Below are 16112 nucleotides of genomic sequence, written 5' to 3'. Positions count from 1 at the left end.
ACAATATGAGTATGATGTAGAAAACAGTTTCTTGAATTAATGAATAATGAGTCCTTAAATAATTCTTTATAAGTATTATTTTTTATAACAGGTTTTTAAGTGAAAATTTAAAAATATGTATCAGAGTATTTGTAGGTTTTGTAACCAGGTTTTGATAAGTATAATGCAGTAAGTTTAAGTTTACAGTTTGAATCAAGAATCACAAGGGCACATATTTTGTATGTTTGATTAAGGTTAGATCCTGATCAGGTCAGGATTTAACCTTACTAGACAGTCAGTATACACCTCTTAAGAGATTCTGTGTACAGGGCCAAGATTCTTCTTAGAGAATAGTTCTGAAATTACTCTAAAAAGAAAAAAACAAAAAACAAAATAGGCAATAAAGGCTGTTAAGATGGATTATAGAGAATGGATGTGATGGTTGCAGCCAGAAATTTTTATGGCTATTAGTATGCATATCATAATATATGTGACCATAGAAATGCTCATATCAGATGATCAAATGATATGATAACTTCCTGTTGAACCCTTCAAATTGAATTAGTTGTTGAATGTGGCCATAAGTATAGAACTGAGTTGGCCTACTCTTTAGAGTTCTTGATTATTTATAACCCATTACATTTTGGAAAACAGTTGACAAAAGTATGATTTTTATTTTAAGGAAGTCGATGTCATTCCTTGTGATAGACATTACTTAGTGGCTGAGATACTTTTTTTTTTAAACACCATACAATCCATCTAAAGTATACAATCAGTGGCCCTTGGTATAATCACAATCACATAGTTATTCATTCACTACTACAATCAGTATGAGAACGTTCTCACTTCTCTAGAAAAAAAAATCCCATAGCCCTTATAGCCTCCTACTTTCGACCTTTAGCTTTGGTATAGTGCCTTTGTTAGAATTGCTAAAAAATATTACAATATCGCTGTTAACTATAGTCCTTAGGTTGCATTGATTGTATTTTTTCCCATATACACCCTATTATTAACACCTTGTAACAGCAATGTACATTTGTTCTAGTTCATATAAGAACTTTCTTATTTTTGTACAATTAACCACAGTCCTCATCCACTATGGGTTTTGCTATGTTTTACACTTCCATATTTTATCCTCTAGCTTTCCTCCTACTGACATGCACAACCCTAGTCTTCCCCTTTCAACCCTATTCACACTTAAGCATTGTTAGTTATACTTATTGACTCATTGTATTATGACTTATTGAGAAGATTCATTGAAATAATGCATGTAAAATAATGTATGTCAGTTATCTGACATACATAAAGTACTCAATAAATGATGGCAGTAACTATCATTAAATTTTTTTTTTCCCTTTTCCCTCTGGTCTTTAAAAAAAAAATCAGCTTTATTGAGGTATTATTTCCATACAATAAAATTTGCCAATTTTAAGTATACCATTTGGTGAATTTTGACAAATATTTTGTTGAACAGCCCTTTGCAGCCCTTTGCAGTCAAGGCCCTGGAAATCACTGATAGATTTTTTTTCTATCACTATTAGATTGCCTTTTATAGAATTTCATATAAGTGGAATCATATGGTAGATAGTCTTACATGTAGCTTCCTGCACTTGGAGTGATATTTTTGAGATTCACTCATATTATTGCCTTAACTAAAGTTAATTTCTTTTTGTTGCTGAGGAGCATTCCATTTTATGATTTTACTACAATTTGTTTATCCATTCACCAGCTGATGGGCATTTGTCTTGTTTCTAGGGTATGACTATTATATATATACTGCTATGAACATTTGAGTACAAGTCTTTATGTGGACATAAGTTTTCATTTCTCTTGAGTAAATACCTAGGAGTGGACTTGCTGAGACTTATCATAAATATATGTTTAACTTTGCAAGAAAATGGCAATCTGTTTTCCAAAGTGGGCTGTACCATTTTGCATTCTCAGGAGCAGTATAGAGGATTTTGTTTGCTCGACATTGTTGTCAAAACTTGGTATTGTCATTCATTCATTCATTCATTTAATTTTTGCATGTCATCTTTATTTAGCAAAAAATGCTTTCTGCTGATTGTCTTTGGCTACTTTGTCAGAAGAAAAATCCTCTGAACAGCTCTAGGTTTAACAATACAAGAAAATAAAACATCTGCTCAAACAACACACTTTCTAGCAGTAAGAGCAAATTTTCATTTCACCTAATTTCTGTTGTCTTTAGATTGGTTCTGCCTGTAACAGTTTACCTCTAACTCCAGTAATTATCACAAAAGGAACTGGAAAACCATTCCAAAGCAGCAAGGAATAGAGTGGAATATACTTTTTATCTCACTATAGTAGGACCAGTGCAGTTTATAAATTCTGGTGTGCCAAAGTCATCTATGTGCTGTATGAAACAATAATTAAGTTTCTGAAATCTACCAAGCAATTTATATTATTGTGAATAACAGTGAACATACTGTTTTCAAACTTAAATTCACCCATAGCATATAAACAACTCAGGACTAAACTGCTAGTGCAAATAATGGGGAAGTGGGTGATGGGGTGTTGTTTTTGTTCTGTTGTGTTTGATAAATAGAATGTGTATTCCTTCTCTTATTGCAGATAAAGTTCAAAAACTTTATTTCCTTCCCTTGCCCTATGACTGTCATTTTGTACCTTATTAATAGATCAATCAAGTCAATACTTGGGTGCCACAGCAAAACAGTCTGCATCTTCTAGGAAAAGGGCTGTAATTAACCTGGAGGGTAGTGACATAGGTGTCCTTGAGGCTAGAAGGCGGACTTGCTCCAAGGCATCGTATTGGCTGTCAGAAATGTCTGTGGCTGTGGCGCCGCTTCTTACAGCGGGGACCCCGAGAAGGAGGAAGATGAGATGGTGTAGGCGAGTACTGCGTAGTGGACCATAGAGCCTTGAAGAAATGGTGCAGCCAGCCCATTGGACATCCTGGAGTCTGGTAGCCAGGTATGATGGTGCCGTTACTCACCAGCAACACGTGGAAGTACTGATTAGAACCAGTAGGTGGACCCTGGCTGTGACTCATGGGCAATATAGTGGGATGGGCAAGCATGCTGAGGCAGGACAAATTTTCAGGAGATTGGAGCATGGACTCATATGCAGATGAATTATCAGAACAGGTTGGAGAGTTGTTTCGATGAGTATGCGGACTGGGGTTAGGGGTTGAGTGGTGGTTCCTCCAAGCGGGGTATCTTTCACAGACATGCGGGGAGAACAGTGAGAAAGGACCTCCAAACTGAGGGGTAGGGATGGGTGCTGGCAGGTGGGTGGAGTGGAATTGTGCCAGGAATAAGCCACCCGCATTGAGAATACCCAGCTTGCTAGTTGTCCTTGGGTTCTTCTGGCACATCTTTGTGATCGCTTTTTTCCTTTGCACCAAGGAAAGGTTTTACAAATAGATTGAATTTTATTATAAGAGCTGTGGTCTCATTCTGGTAAGCTGTCATCACTGTGAACTGGGTCACAGGAAAACAACGGCTGGTGATTATCTGTTGAGGCTTCTCAACCCACGCTATGTCAATGAGGGGTTCAGATTTATGTAAGGAGTTCATCAGGGTCTAGCCCCTGCCATTGAGCTTGTTTGTGAGTTTGACTTTGCTGTAGGAGAGGGGCACCTTCATGCAGTGGGCCCAGAAGTTGGGCCAGTCGGGTGGATGAAGACACAGTGGGGCACGAGTACATCAGGACATCTGTGGCTGGAGCTTGGCTGCTGGCACCCACTCCCTGTTCACGTCCTTTCAGTGGTGGGTGTTGGCAGCCATGAAGTCTCAGAAGAAGGGGTACATGGCATTGGAGCCCAAGCCAGATGCTTTGACCATCAGCACTGGGAGCATCATCTGTTTGTTTTTTGTACCAACTCGTTGGTGAGCTCATTGAAGTGCAGACACAGCTCGTGCCCCTCCAGGCAGATGCGCAGCTTACGCTCCGTGGTGGCCCCCTTCTCGCTGCCTGCCTGCAGTTTGCTCTCCCTAGCACTCAGCAGATGGTCTACTTGGTACTGTGGGCTCTTTCCTGAACCCTCAGCGGCAAGGAGCTCATTCTCCTTCCTGAACCCTCCCCACGGCCCGGCAAAGTCCCAGCTTGCTATCCAAGATATACCTTCTACTACACCTGACAGCCAATCTTCCAAGGAAAAGGGCAGCGGACCTGGAAGAAGAGTGAGGATGGAGATTTAGCGGGGAGGGGTAGGGTAGCTCCCACTAGAGTAGCCTGTCCATTCTTTTATTTTTTAGCAGCTTTATTGAGGTATAATTGACATATAATAAACCACATATTTAAAATACACAATTTAATAAGTTTTGATGCATGTGTAATCCTTTGAAATGATGACCCTTGTCAACAGAGTTTACAGTAGCCTGGGTGTGGAAACAGACTGAACTGCTTTTTGTCTTTTTGACACCTGTTCGTAAGGTGTTATCTCTTTCTTTGCAGTAATATCCACCTACTACAGTGTTTTTCTCATGGTAATCATCAGACAGGAGATATATCACTGTACTCTTTTGTGAGAAATTGAGATTCTGGGGGTAGTTATATGGAAAATTGAAGGAAGATTTGCCAGTCTGTGCTGCAAAACAAGAATATCCTCTAGTTACAGAGTTTTTTTTATGATCATGTTTGCCTTAGTAACATCTCTGTAGCAAATGCAGTGGTTTTGATAATCTATTTCTTGTAACATGTGCCAGTGAAAACCTAACACATGATGCCAAAATTCAGTTCTGTGAAAGCTGATTCTGCAGGGGCCAACGTAGCATGGTCAAAGTAGGCAACATTTTGTTTTTTTAAACATTTTTATTGACAAATCTTCACACACACACAGTCCATACATGGTGTACAATCAGTGGCCCACAATATCATCACATAGTTGTGTATTCATCACCGCAATCATTTTTAGAACATTTGCATCACTCCAGAAAAAAACTCATACATCCCATACTCCTTACTCCTCCCTCTCATTGACCACTAGTATTGCAATCTACTCAATTTTTATTTTACCCCTTATCCCCCATTATGTATATATTTTTATCTGTATTTTTTTATTCATCTGTCCATATCCTGGATAAAAGAAGCATCAGGCACAAGGTTTTCACAATCACACAGTTACATTGTAAAAGCTATATCGTACAAGCTGTGCAACAGGACTAGATACAAAAACTCAAAAATGGACAACACAGTACTACCTAATTGTAATGTAATTATGTTAAAACACTGAATGAAGCTGCATCTGAGCTATAGTTTTTTTTTTCGTTTGTGTGTTTTTTTATATATATTTTTTGTATTTATTTTTTTCTCTATAGTATCATTTTATTTCTTTTTTCTGTTGTCTTACTATTTCTTTTTCTAAATCGATGCAAATGTACTAAGAAATGATGATCATTCATCTATGTGATGATATTAAGAATTACTGATTGCATATGTAGAATGGAATGATTTCTAAATGTTGTGTTAGTTAATCTTTTTTTTAATTAAAAAAAAAAGCTATATCGTTACACAATTATCTTTAAGAATCAAGGCTACTGGAACACAGCTCAACAGTTACAGGTACTTCCAGCCACTCCAATACACCATAAACTAAAAAAGGATATCTATATAATGTGCAAGAATAACCTCCAGGATAACCCCTTAACTGTTTGAAATCACTCAGCCAGTGAAACTTTGTCTCGTTTTTCTCCCCCTTTTGGTAAAGAAGGCTTTCGCAATCCTATGATACTGGCTTCTGGTTTATCCTGGGAGTTCTGTCCCATATTACCAGGGAGATTTGCACTCCTGGGAGTCATGTCCCACATAGGGTAGAGGGCAGTGAGTTCACCTGCCAAGTTGGCTTAGACAGAGAGGCCACATCTGAGCAACCAAAGAGGTTCTCTGGGGTGACTCTTATGCCTAATTTTGAGTAAGCTTAGCTTGTCCTTTGCAGGAATGTGTTTCATAGGGGTGAACCCCAAGTTCAGTCTCAGCCTATTGATTTGGTTGTCTCTACTGCTTGTGAGAATATCAGGAATTCTGATGGCGAAGTTGATTATTTCTTCCTTTCTCCCCAGTCCCCAAGGGGACTTTGCAAGTACGTCTTTATTCACTGCCCAGATTATTCTGGGACATATTGGGGCATCATATTAATCTGTACAAACCAACAAGATCTCATGCTGTATTTATAATTCCATGTAGTTATGGTGTTCAACTAAACTGACCATACAAGTTAAATTAAATGATGTGCTACCCAAAATATAAATTTTGCACCAAATAAGCATCACTCCCTTTGGTCTCACACAGTAGTTGAAATTTTAAAATATAGACCGTATCATCCTGTGGTTGTTAGATTCAGTTGTCAACTTGGCCAGGTGAAGTTGCCTACATCAGTTGCTGTGGAAATGAGCCAGTGGCATATGAACCTCATCTGTGCCTGATTATATCTGCAGTCGGCTAGGAGGTGTGCCTGCTGTAATGAATGATGTTCAATTTAATTGGCTGGTGCTTAAATGAGAGAGCTCAACGTAGCACAGCCCGAGCAGCTCAGAATACCTCATCTCAGCACTCGCACCTCAGCCCAGGCCTTTGTAGATGCAAAAAGAAATCACCCCGTGGAAAGTTGTTGGAACCCAGAGGCCTGGAGAGAAGGCCAGCAGAGACCATGTTGTGCCTTCCCACGTAATAAAGACTCTCAGTTGAAAGTTAGCTGCCTTTCCTCTGAAGAACTAACGAAATAAATCCCCTTTTTTTAAAAAAGCCAATCCATCTCTGGTGTGTTGCATTCCAGCAGCTAGCAAACTAGAACACATCCTTTACCCTATATTCTGATCTACCTCAGTCCTGTCCAGATCAGTTTCATTCATATCTCTAGTTAAAGCCTGATCCCTTTTTCAACTTTTTAAACAGTTCCTTTATGGGGTAGTGCTGACTTTCATAGTTTCAGAGCTCAAACTTTGAGTCTCAGGTGTCACATAAATACCCGAAGTTTCTGGGAATGACCAGGCAATATACAAACAGCTCAGTATCTCAGAATATAGAAATAACAGTTACAACTTCAGAATATATGTGACTGCTATAAGACTTTACAATCTAGGACCCTTTACAGTAGGCCCCAACCTGATAACCCATGCTCACAACTTCAATTCTCTGAGTTTTAATATTATAGTTAGTCCCTTACATGTATCTACCACAGTTCCCCCTTCCATTCCTCAGTTGTTGTAGCCTTAGGCCACCTCCATCCATTTTTTTTTTCTCAATGCATAGGCAGGTTCTGGGAATCAAACCCGGTTCTCTGGCCTGGCGGGATGGCCCATCCTCCATCCCTTTTTGAGTCATGAGCACTGCTGCCATAAACCCCAGTGTTTAGTCAAGTCTCCACACTCAGTTCCTCCAGGTATATACTTAGCAGTGGGGTAGCAGGATCATACTACTATCCCACCTGTAGCCTTCTGTGGAACCACTGCACTGCCCTCCAAGGGCTGCACAAAGTAGGCAACATTTTGTTGGTGATATTTTATTCAAGAATAAAACCTTGAATAGCTCTAGCAGTGATTTTCAAGAGTGTTCAAAAAGAGTGCAAAGGTTCCTTAGGACTAATTCAAGGGTTTCATGGAGGGTGAAATGCTTGGAGTAGCCAGTGGAAGGTTAAGCAGGCTAGCCTCCAAGATGCCAGTTCTGTTTTTTAAAATATTTATTTATTTTTTAATTTATTTTTCTAATATCGAATTTTAAAGTACTGCAATACTTTTTCATCATCCAGCTTCAAAAATTACTGACTCAATTCTGTTACGTCTATATACCCCTTACTCCACCTGAAGCTTATTCTGTATATGGTATTACTTACCTATTATTATTTCAGTATATATTACTGAAAGATAAGGACTTTTTAAAAAAAGTTTAACCATAATACCATTAACAACAACTTAAAAAATAACAATATTCCCTTAAAGTCATTATATGTCTAATCAGGGTTCAAATTTCTCTAGTTGGCTAATCATATTTTAAAAAGTATCTGTTCAAGGGTGGGCAACAGTGGCTCAGTGGCAGAATTCTCCCCTGCCATGCCGGAGACTCAGGTTCGATTCCCGGAGCCTGCCCATGTAAAGAAAAAAAAAAAAAAAGTGTCTGTTCAAATTAGTACCCAGATAAAGTTCATGCCTTGAAATTGGTTGATTAGATCTTAAGTCTTTTTTAATCTGCAGTTTTCCCACTGCTTCTTATTTTCCAGCTGTTTATTTGTTGAAGAAAACATTTTCTTTGTTAAGAATTTCCCACAGTTTGAATATTTTACTAATTTGAAACAATTGAAATATAATTTGCATTTGGTAAAATTCACCTACTTTAATATACAGTTCTTTGAATTTTGACAAATACATGCAGTTGCATAATCACCACTACAACCATAATATAGAACATTTCCATCACTTCCCCAAATTCTCTTCTTCCACACTGACCAACTGGCACCTGTTCCCATAGTATCATCTCGCATGTTTCTATTCCCTGCATGTCTTGAGAATTGGTAGTTAGATCCAGTTATAGAGATTTGATGAGATTCAGGTTTGACTTATTTTTTGGAAGAATACTTCATAAGAGGTGTGTATACATCCATCAAGACTTCTCTTTTTTTTTTTTTGATGTTAGTAACTGATAGTAAACAGTGTCTAGATTTTTAATTTCATTAGGGGTCCCAAATGGTGGTATTCTAGTTCTCTCATTTTTTCCTTATTATTAGATGAAATACTTCTCTAAAGAATAGTTTTCCCTCGTTGACTTAATTTTTTAAATTTTATTTTTAAAATTAACATACAGTAAAATTGACTTTTATTTGTGTGTGTATAGTTCTATGAAATTGAGCACATGTATAGATTCTTTTAACTGCTACTGCCATGAAGGGGCAGAACATTTCCATCAACTCCCGAAACTCCCTTGTCTATCTTTTTTTTTTATAAGGATGGGCTTCAATCATCTTTATTAGCCTATCAATGTTACATTTTGTACATAATATTTAGTTGTCTTCTTAAAGGGATCTACTTTAATATGCCATGTTAATAATAAAAAGCCAAGTAAGATGGCTAAACTTCACCCTAACCTTTTAATATCCTGTGGACAAGGCAGACTGGAAAGTCAATGACTTTACACATATTTAACAGTAGTGTTCCAAAATAAAGTAACTAGGAAACTGCTACATTTTAAAGCAGGGGAGGAAAAAAAAATTTCATCTTGGTCTTTTTTCATGTTCCATCAAACTATACTTTCATTTAACAGAAACAATGATATTGATATTAAAAATCCTCTACTTTAAAAATTTCTGAATTTCAACACAAATCAAAATAAAATAGTAGTGTTAGACTCCTTTAGGAGGCAAATAGATAATAGCCAGATTCATCAGTGTAGCTGAGCCTCCTTATCAATAACTAGGTCCAGCAATCATACTCATTTGTTAAACCCTACCTTCTCTGTATAACTCCACCATTACCTTTAATCTTTCTCCCACTCTTAAGGGGTTTTTGGGCTATATCCATTCTAACTTTTTTATGTTGGAAAGGACTGTTGATAATATGGGATAGGGGAATGGAATTAGTTGATGTTTTGGAGACGCTGGCCTCTTTGGGTTTCAGGGCTTACCTGGTCCAGGGACCCATCTGGAGATTGTAGGATTCTGAAAGTTACCCTAGTGCATGGAACCTTTGTAGAATCTTATATATTGCCCTAGGTATTCTTTAGGATTGGCAGGAATGGTTTTGGTTGGGGTTTGGCAAGTTATGATAGGTAGCAATGTCTAGCTGAAGCTTGTGTAAGAGTGACCTACAGAGTACCCTCTTGACTCTACTTGAACTCTCTCAGCTACTGATACCTTATTTGTTACATTTATTTCTCCCCTTTTGGTCAGGATGGCATTGTTGATCCCATGGTGCCAGGGCCAGGCTCATCCCTGAGAGTCATCTCCCATGCCGCTGCCAGGGACACTATGCATTTTTTTACACTCTTAATTATTTAGCGTTTGGGTTGATTGCATAACGTAGAATATTAGCTAGTATTGAACTAAATGTAGGAAGGAACTACCAAAGGAAACTTAATCCACAAGCTGGTAGTGCTGATTAGCAGATTAGGTTTGTGCATTTACCTCATTAGAAGATAGGTGGTATTATTTCCATTTTGTGAATATAGAAACTGAGTCTCAGAAAAGTGAAGTGACTTACCCAAAGTAACACAGCTAGGAAGTGGTACAGTTAGACTGTGCACAGATTGTCTGGTTCCATAATATTTTTCTGTTCAGTCTAAAATAGTGACATTGAAATTATTTTTAAAACCTTTAGTGGATATAATTTCCTAAGACAGTTTATTAATGTTCCCATAAATGAAATGAAAACAATCCTTGTTGAGGTTGTTTAATTAAAAAAATCTTCCTCAGACTTCTAAAACCATTATTTTCCATGTGTTTACCAGTTCCTTCAACTGAGGTTATGTAGTTTTATCAGACATTCCTCTCCACAGGCTCAGAAAATTATTTAAAAGTACTTGTTTTGGGTAACCTGCATGCATTATTACTTTTTTTTAAAAAATATTTTTTATTAAGATATCTTCATGCCCATATAGCCCATCCAAAGTATAAAATAATGGCTTACAATACCATCACATAGTTGTGTATTCATCACCGTGATCCTTTTAAGAGCATTTATACCACTCCAGATAAAGATAAAAAGAAAAAAACCATACATCCTATACCCCTTACCCCTCTCTCTCATTAACCACTAGTATTGCAATCTACCTATTTTTTTTACCCCCTTACCCCCCCCATTATTTATTTATTTTTATCCTTATTTTTTTTAACACATCTGCCTATACCCTGCATAAAGGGAGAGTCGGCCACAAGGTTTTCACAATCACATGGTCACATTGTAAAAGCTATATAGTTATACAATCATCTTCAAGAATAAAGGCTACTGGAGTACAATTCAACTGTTTCAGATACTTCCCTCTAGCCACTCCAATATACCACAAACTAAAAAGGGATATGGACATAATACATAAGAATAACCTCCAGGATAACCTCTCAACTCTGAAATATCTCAGCCAGTAAAACTTTATTTTGTCTCATTTCTCTCTTCCCCATTTTGGTTAAGAAGGCTTTTTGAATCCCTGATGCTGGGTCCCAACTCATCCCCGGGAGTAATGTCCCACATTGCTAGGGAGATTTACACCCCTGGGAGTCATGTCCTACTTAGGGGGGAAGGGCTGTGAGTTCACCTGCCAAGTTGGCTTAGGAAGAACAGCTATATCTGAGCAACAGAAGAGATTCTCTAGGGGTAACTCTTAGGCATAACTATAAGTAGGTGTTCTAGTTTGCTAGCTGCAAGAATGCAATATACCAGAAACGGAATGGCTTTTAAAAAGAAGAATTTAATAAGTTGCTAGTTTGCAGTACTAAGGCTGAGATAATGTCCCAATTAAAACAAATCTATAGAAATGTCCAATCAAAGGCATCCAGAGAAAGATACCTTGGTTCAAGAAGGCCAATGAAGTTCAGGGTTTATCTCTCAAGTGGAAGGGCATATGGTAAACACAGTCAGAGTTTCTCTCTCATCTGGAAAGGCACATAGTGAATACGGTCAGGGTTCCTTTCTCATCTGGAAGGGCACATGGCGAACACAGCGTCATCTGCTAGCTTCTCTTGGCTTCCTGTTTCATGAAGCTCTCCGGGAGGCATTTTCCTTCTTCATCTCCAAAGGTCACTGGCTGGTAAACTCTCTGCTTCTCGTGGCTATGTTGTTCTCCGCTCTCTCATTCTCTAAAATGTTTCCTCTTTTATAGGACTTGAGAAGCTAATCAAGACCCAACCAAATGGGTGGAGACATGTCATCACCTAATCCAGTTTAACAAGCGCTCTTGATTGTGTTACATCTCCAGGGAGATGATCTAATTACAGATTCAAACACAGTATTGAATAGGGATTATCCTGCCTTTACGAAATGGAATTTTGATTAATACATGGCTTTTCTAGGGGACCTACGTCCTTTCAAACCAGCACAGTAGGCTTAGCTTCTTCTTTGCAGGAATAAGTTTCATAGGGGTGAGTTCCGAGATCAGGGGCTCAGCCTATTGAATTGGTTGCCTCCAAAGTTTGTGAGATCATCGGTAATTCCCCAGATAGGGAAGTTTAATATTTCTTCTTTTCTTCCCAGTGCCGCAAGGGGACTTTGCAAATACTATTTCATTCTCTGCCCAAATTACTCTGGGATATATAGAGCATCACAATAACATGTACAAACTAGCAAGATCTCACGCCCTATTCAGAATTCCATGTACTTATGGTGTTCAAGTAAACTGACCATTCAGGTTAAATTAGACAAAACACTAACCATAACATAAATTTTGCACCAAAGAATATCTCTTCCTTTGGTCTCACAAACAAGTTGAAATTTAAAAATATAGACCGTATCATCCTTTACCCTATTTCTGATTTACCTTAGTCCTATCAAGATCAGCTTCATGCATATCTCTAGTTGAAGTCTGATCCCTTTTTCAACTTTTTTAACATTAGCTGTATGGAGTCATGCTGACTTTCATAGCTTCAGAGCTTTAACTCTGAGTCTTGGGTATCATACAAATACCCAAAGTTTCAAGGAAAAACTAGGTTATATACAAATGGCTCAGTATCTCAGAATTTAGAAATAACAATTATAACTCAAGAATAGATGTGACTGCTGTAGGAGCTTATAGTTTATGACTCATTACAATAGGCCCCAACCTATAATCCATGCTCATGACTTCAATTCTGAGTTTATATTTATAGTTAGTCCATATGAGTGAGGCATGATAATATTTGTCTTTTTGTTTCTGACATTTCGTTCAACATAGTCCTTAAGGTTCACTCACCTGGGTTGCATGCCTCACAACTTCATTTCTTTTTGCAGCTGCATAGTAGTCCAGTGTATATATATATCAACAGTTTCCCCTCCCATTCCTCAGTTGTTGTATCCTTAGGTCACTCCATCCATTGCAAATCGAAAACACTGTTGCCATAAACACCAGTGTGCAGATGTCCATTAGTGTCCCCATTCTCAGTTTCTGCAGGAATATACCTAGCAACGGGGGTTGCAGGATTGTATGGCAACCCCACCCCATGCACCCTGGCAACCACCACACTGCCCTGCAAAGGTGCCGCACCTCTCAGCTTCCCTACCAACAGTGAATAGGTACATCTTTTTCTGCATATTTTCTCTAGCCCTTGTATCTCTCTGTTCATTTTTAAACAGCTTTCTTCACACATCATATAATCCAACCTAAAAGTAAAAAAATCAGTGGTTCTTGCCACAATCTTTATGGGGACATTTCCTTCTCCTCTGTAAAAAAACAAATCCCATACTCCTCCCCTATATCCTTTGCTTATTGACATTTAGTTTTGGTATATTGATTTATGGACGCATATTACAATGTTTCTGTTAACTATAGATCCTACCTTATATTGATTGTATTGTTTTCCTATATACTATCCCATTTTCAAAACCTTTCAATGTTGACATTCATTTGTTCTCCCTCATGCAAAAACATTCTTATATTTGTACATTTAAACACCATCATGGTCCACTCTAGGCATACCGAAATTATACCATCTCAGTCTTTATCCTCTGTCTTTCCTTCTTGTGTCATACATGCTCCCAGCCCTTCTTCTTCAACTATACTTAGATTTAGCTTCATTTAGTGTCCTTATGTTATTGTGTTACCATCAGATCGTATTGTGCTATCTATTTTTGAATTTTTAGTCCTGTTGTACATTCTGTACTCCTTTGGCATGAAATGCCCAATCTCGACCGTCTTTCTATCTCCTGATAACCTGTGTTCTTAACTTTAACTCTCCAAGTTCACTCATTAATGTTAGTTCATATTAGTGAGACCATACAGTATTTATTCTTTTGTTTCTGGCTAATTTCGTTTAGCATAATGTCCTCAAGATTCATCCATGTTGTTACATGCTTCATAACTTTATTCTGTCTTATAGCTGCGTAATATTCCATCATATGTATATACCATGGTTTGTTTGTTTTGAGATAATTGGGACATTATCTCAGCCTTAGAACTGCAAACTAGTAACTTATTAAATTCCTCTTTTTAATGGTTTCTTTAGCTACTTGTCTGTTGATGGACATTTTGGGCTGTTTCCATCTGTTTGCAGTTGTAAATAATGCCACTATAAACATCGGTGTACTGATATCTGTTTGTATGCTTGCCTTCAGTTCCTCTGAATATAAAACCTAGTAATGGGATTGCTGGATCATATGGAAATTCTATACTTAGCTTCCTGAGGAACCACCTGACTGCCTTCCAGAGCTGTCACACCATTTTACGTTCCCACCAACAATGAATGAGTGTGCCTCTTTCTCCACATCCTCTCTAGCACTTGTCATTTTCTGTTTTTTTTGATAATGGTCATTTTGGTGGGTGTGAGAGATCTCATTGTGGTTTGCATTATTACTTTTAATTATCAAAGAAACATTATGAATGAAAAGCACATTCATGGAATCAGAATCTAGATTATAGTTTTCCAGGGGATGGGGTAGGAGTAGGAAATAGGAAGTTAAAAAAAAAAACAGAATGAAAAGAATTTTCCTTCTAGATAGTTTGTTCTATTGCAAGAATGTTAGATCCAAAATTTGAAGTCAGAAATGTGAGGCTACTTAAGTTTGTTGGATATCAGGCCACATCTGTTAGACTAGATGATGAACATGTAATTTTTTATTACTGAATGAAGACCATCTTCAGCTTCAGGAATGCAGTCTTTTATTCAGTCACATAAAGGTTTTTCTCTCATATTTCAGATTACTTTATCCATTACAGTTTGTGAAATAAGTTGGTCTGTTTGAAAATTGACACTAGATAAAGAAGTAAATAGATGAAAGAATAAATTAGAGTTCAGCCATTCATCTTCATAAATTCCTTTTAAAAATTAGTTTAATCATTCATGGAAAATGCTAGCCCCCAAAATGAAATGATTAGGATAGATTTTTATGTGAAAAAGAATTTGTTCAACAGATATTTTTAAAGCACTAGATATGCTAAATATTTTTTTACAGTTTGAGAATTTTTTACTTGAGCGGGCACTGGGAATTGAACCCTGGACTCCAGCTACAGTTTGAGAACTTTTGATAGATTGTCTACTTGACAATCTCAAGAATACTGAAAGCAGAAAAGGGTTTCTATCAATACATTGTTCATGGTTTAATCACTTATGTTTTTGTAGTATCTCATAAATTGGTAAAAATGTTACCAGACAGGCTGTGGATTCTTTTAGTTGATGCACTTAAAAACTAATTCCTGAGATATAGGGATTCCACAGAGAGAAAGAGTTCATTACTAGGTGTGTTGTGTTGTAAAAGAGCAGATGGCCTATTAGCCCAAAGTCTATCTCCCTGAACTGTAGTAATTCTGATAGTTTTATTAGCCAAAAAGATGGGCAGAGTTTAGGATAATGATTACAGTGGCCCCAGATGATGTAGTTAGAGGTGATCTAATTATTGAGCATGCGTAGATTGAATACATGCTTAATCACAGGTAAGAAAATGGCAGAATGTTATAACGAGGTATGGGAGACTTGTAGGTTAAAGTTTAAACTACTGCGCATGTCAAGCAGTCCCATTTTGGTTAGATCCAGTCTCAGTTATGAAGATAACTTTTGACTTGGTTAGTTCTGGGCTGACCCAAGATTCTTCATTAATAAACATTAGGGGCTGTCTTTAGTGATTACAAGACTCTAAATTTGAAAAACTGGATAACTGGGTACAAATTAAGGTTTAGTCACAACGTTTTTACAGTCACGGGGGCAGATGATAAGGGCTATACAATTATCAGAGCCACGGCAGCTGGATTACAATTTAGAGGTTTCAGGTATTTCCCTCTGTCTACTCCAATATACAAGAAACAAAAAGGAGTATATATATAATGATTCAGCAATCAAAATCATCCCTTAATTCCTGATTTCTCAGTTATAAAAATATAAGATTTTTTTGTAATAAAAATTTTAAACATCTCAAATTCAGTGAGTATTTCATACTTCAATCTAACCTATACTCCTGATATCCCTTTCACTGCTGTACTTTTTCATTTATTAATAAAATTTATATATATGTTGTTTTAGTCTGCCACAACTGCCAGAATGCAACACACCAGAG

General features: G+C 37.4%; 1 protein-coding gene and 1 pseudogene across 1 annotated transcript in view; one reads left to right on the top strand and one right to left on the bottom strand.

Moving 5' to 3' along the window:
• SCAI (suppressor of cancer cell invasion) overlaps window positions 1–16112 on the top strand; it is a 224139-nt gene that overhangs the window by 3558 nt on the left and 204469 nt on the right. The gene's annotated exons all lie outside the window — the stretch shown is intronic.
• LOC143673515 (T-box transcription factor T pseudogene) lies at window positions 2647–7296 on the bottom strand (annotated as a pseudogene).

This window comes from Tamandua tetradactyla, chromosome 2 (genome assembly GCF_023851605.1).
Source record: "Tamandua tetradactyla isolate mTamTet1 chromosome 2, mTamTet1.pri, whole genome shotgun sequence".
In the NCBI taxonomy this organism is placed as follows: Eukaryota; Metazoa; Chordata; class Mammalia; order Pilosa; family Myrmecophagidae; genus Tamandua; species Tamandua tetradactyla.
Note: the sequence above shows the minus strand (reverse complement) of the source record. Positions and strands in the feature narration are given on the sequence as shown.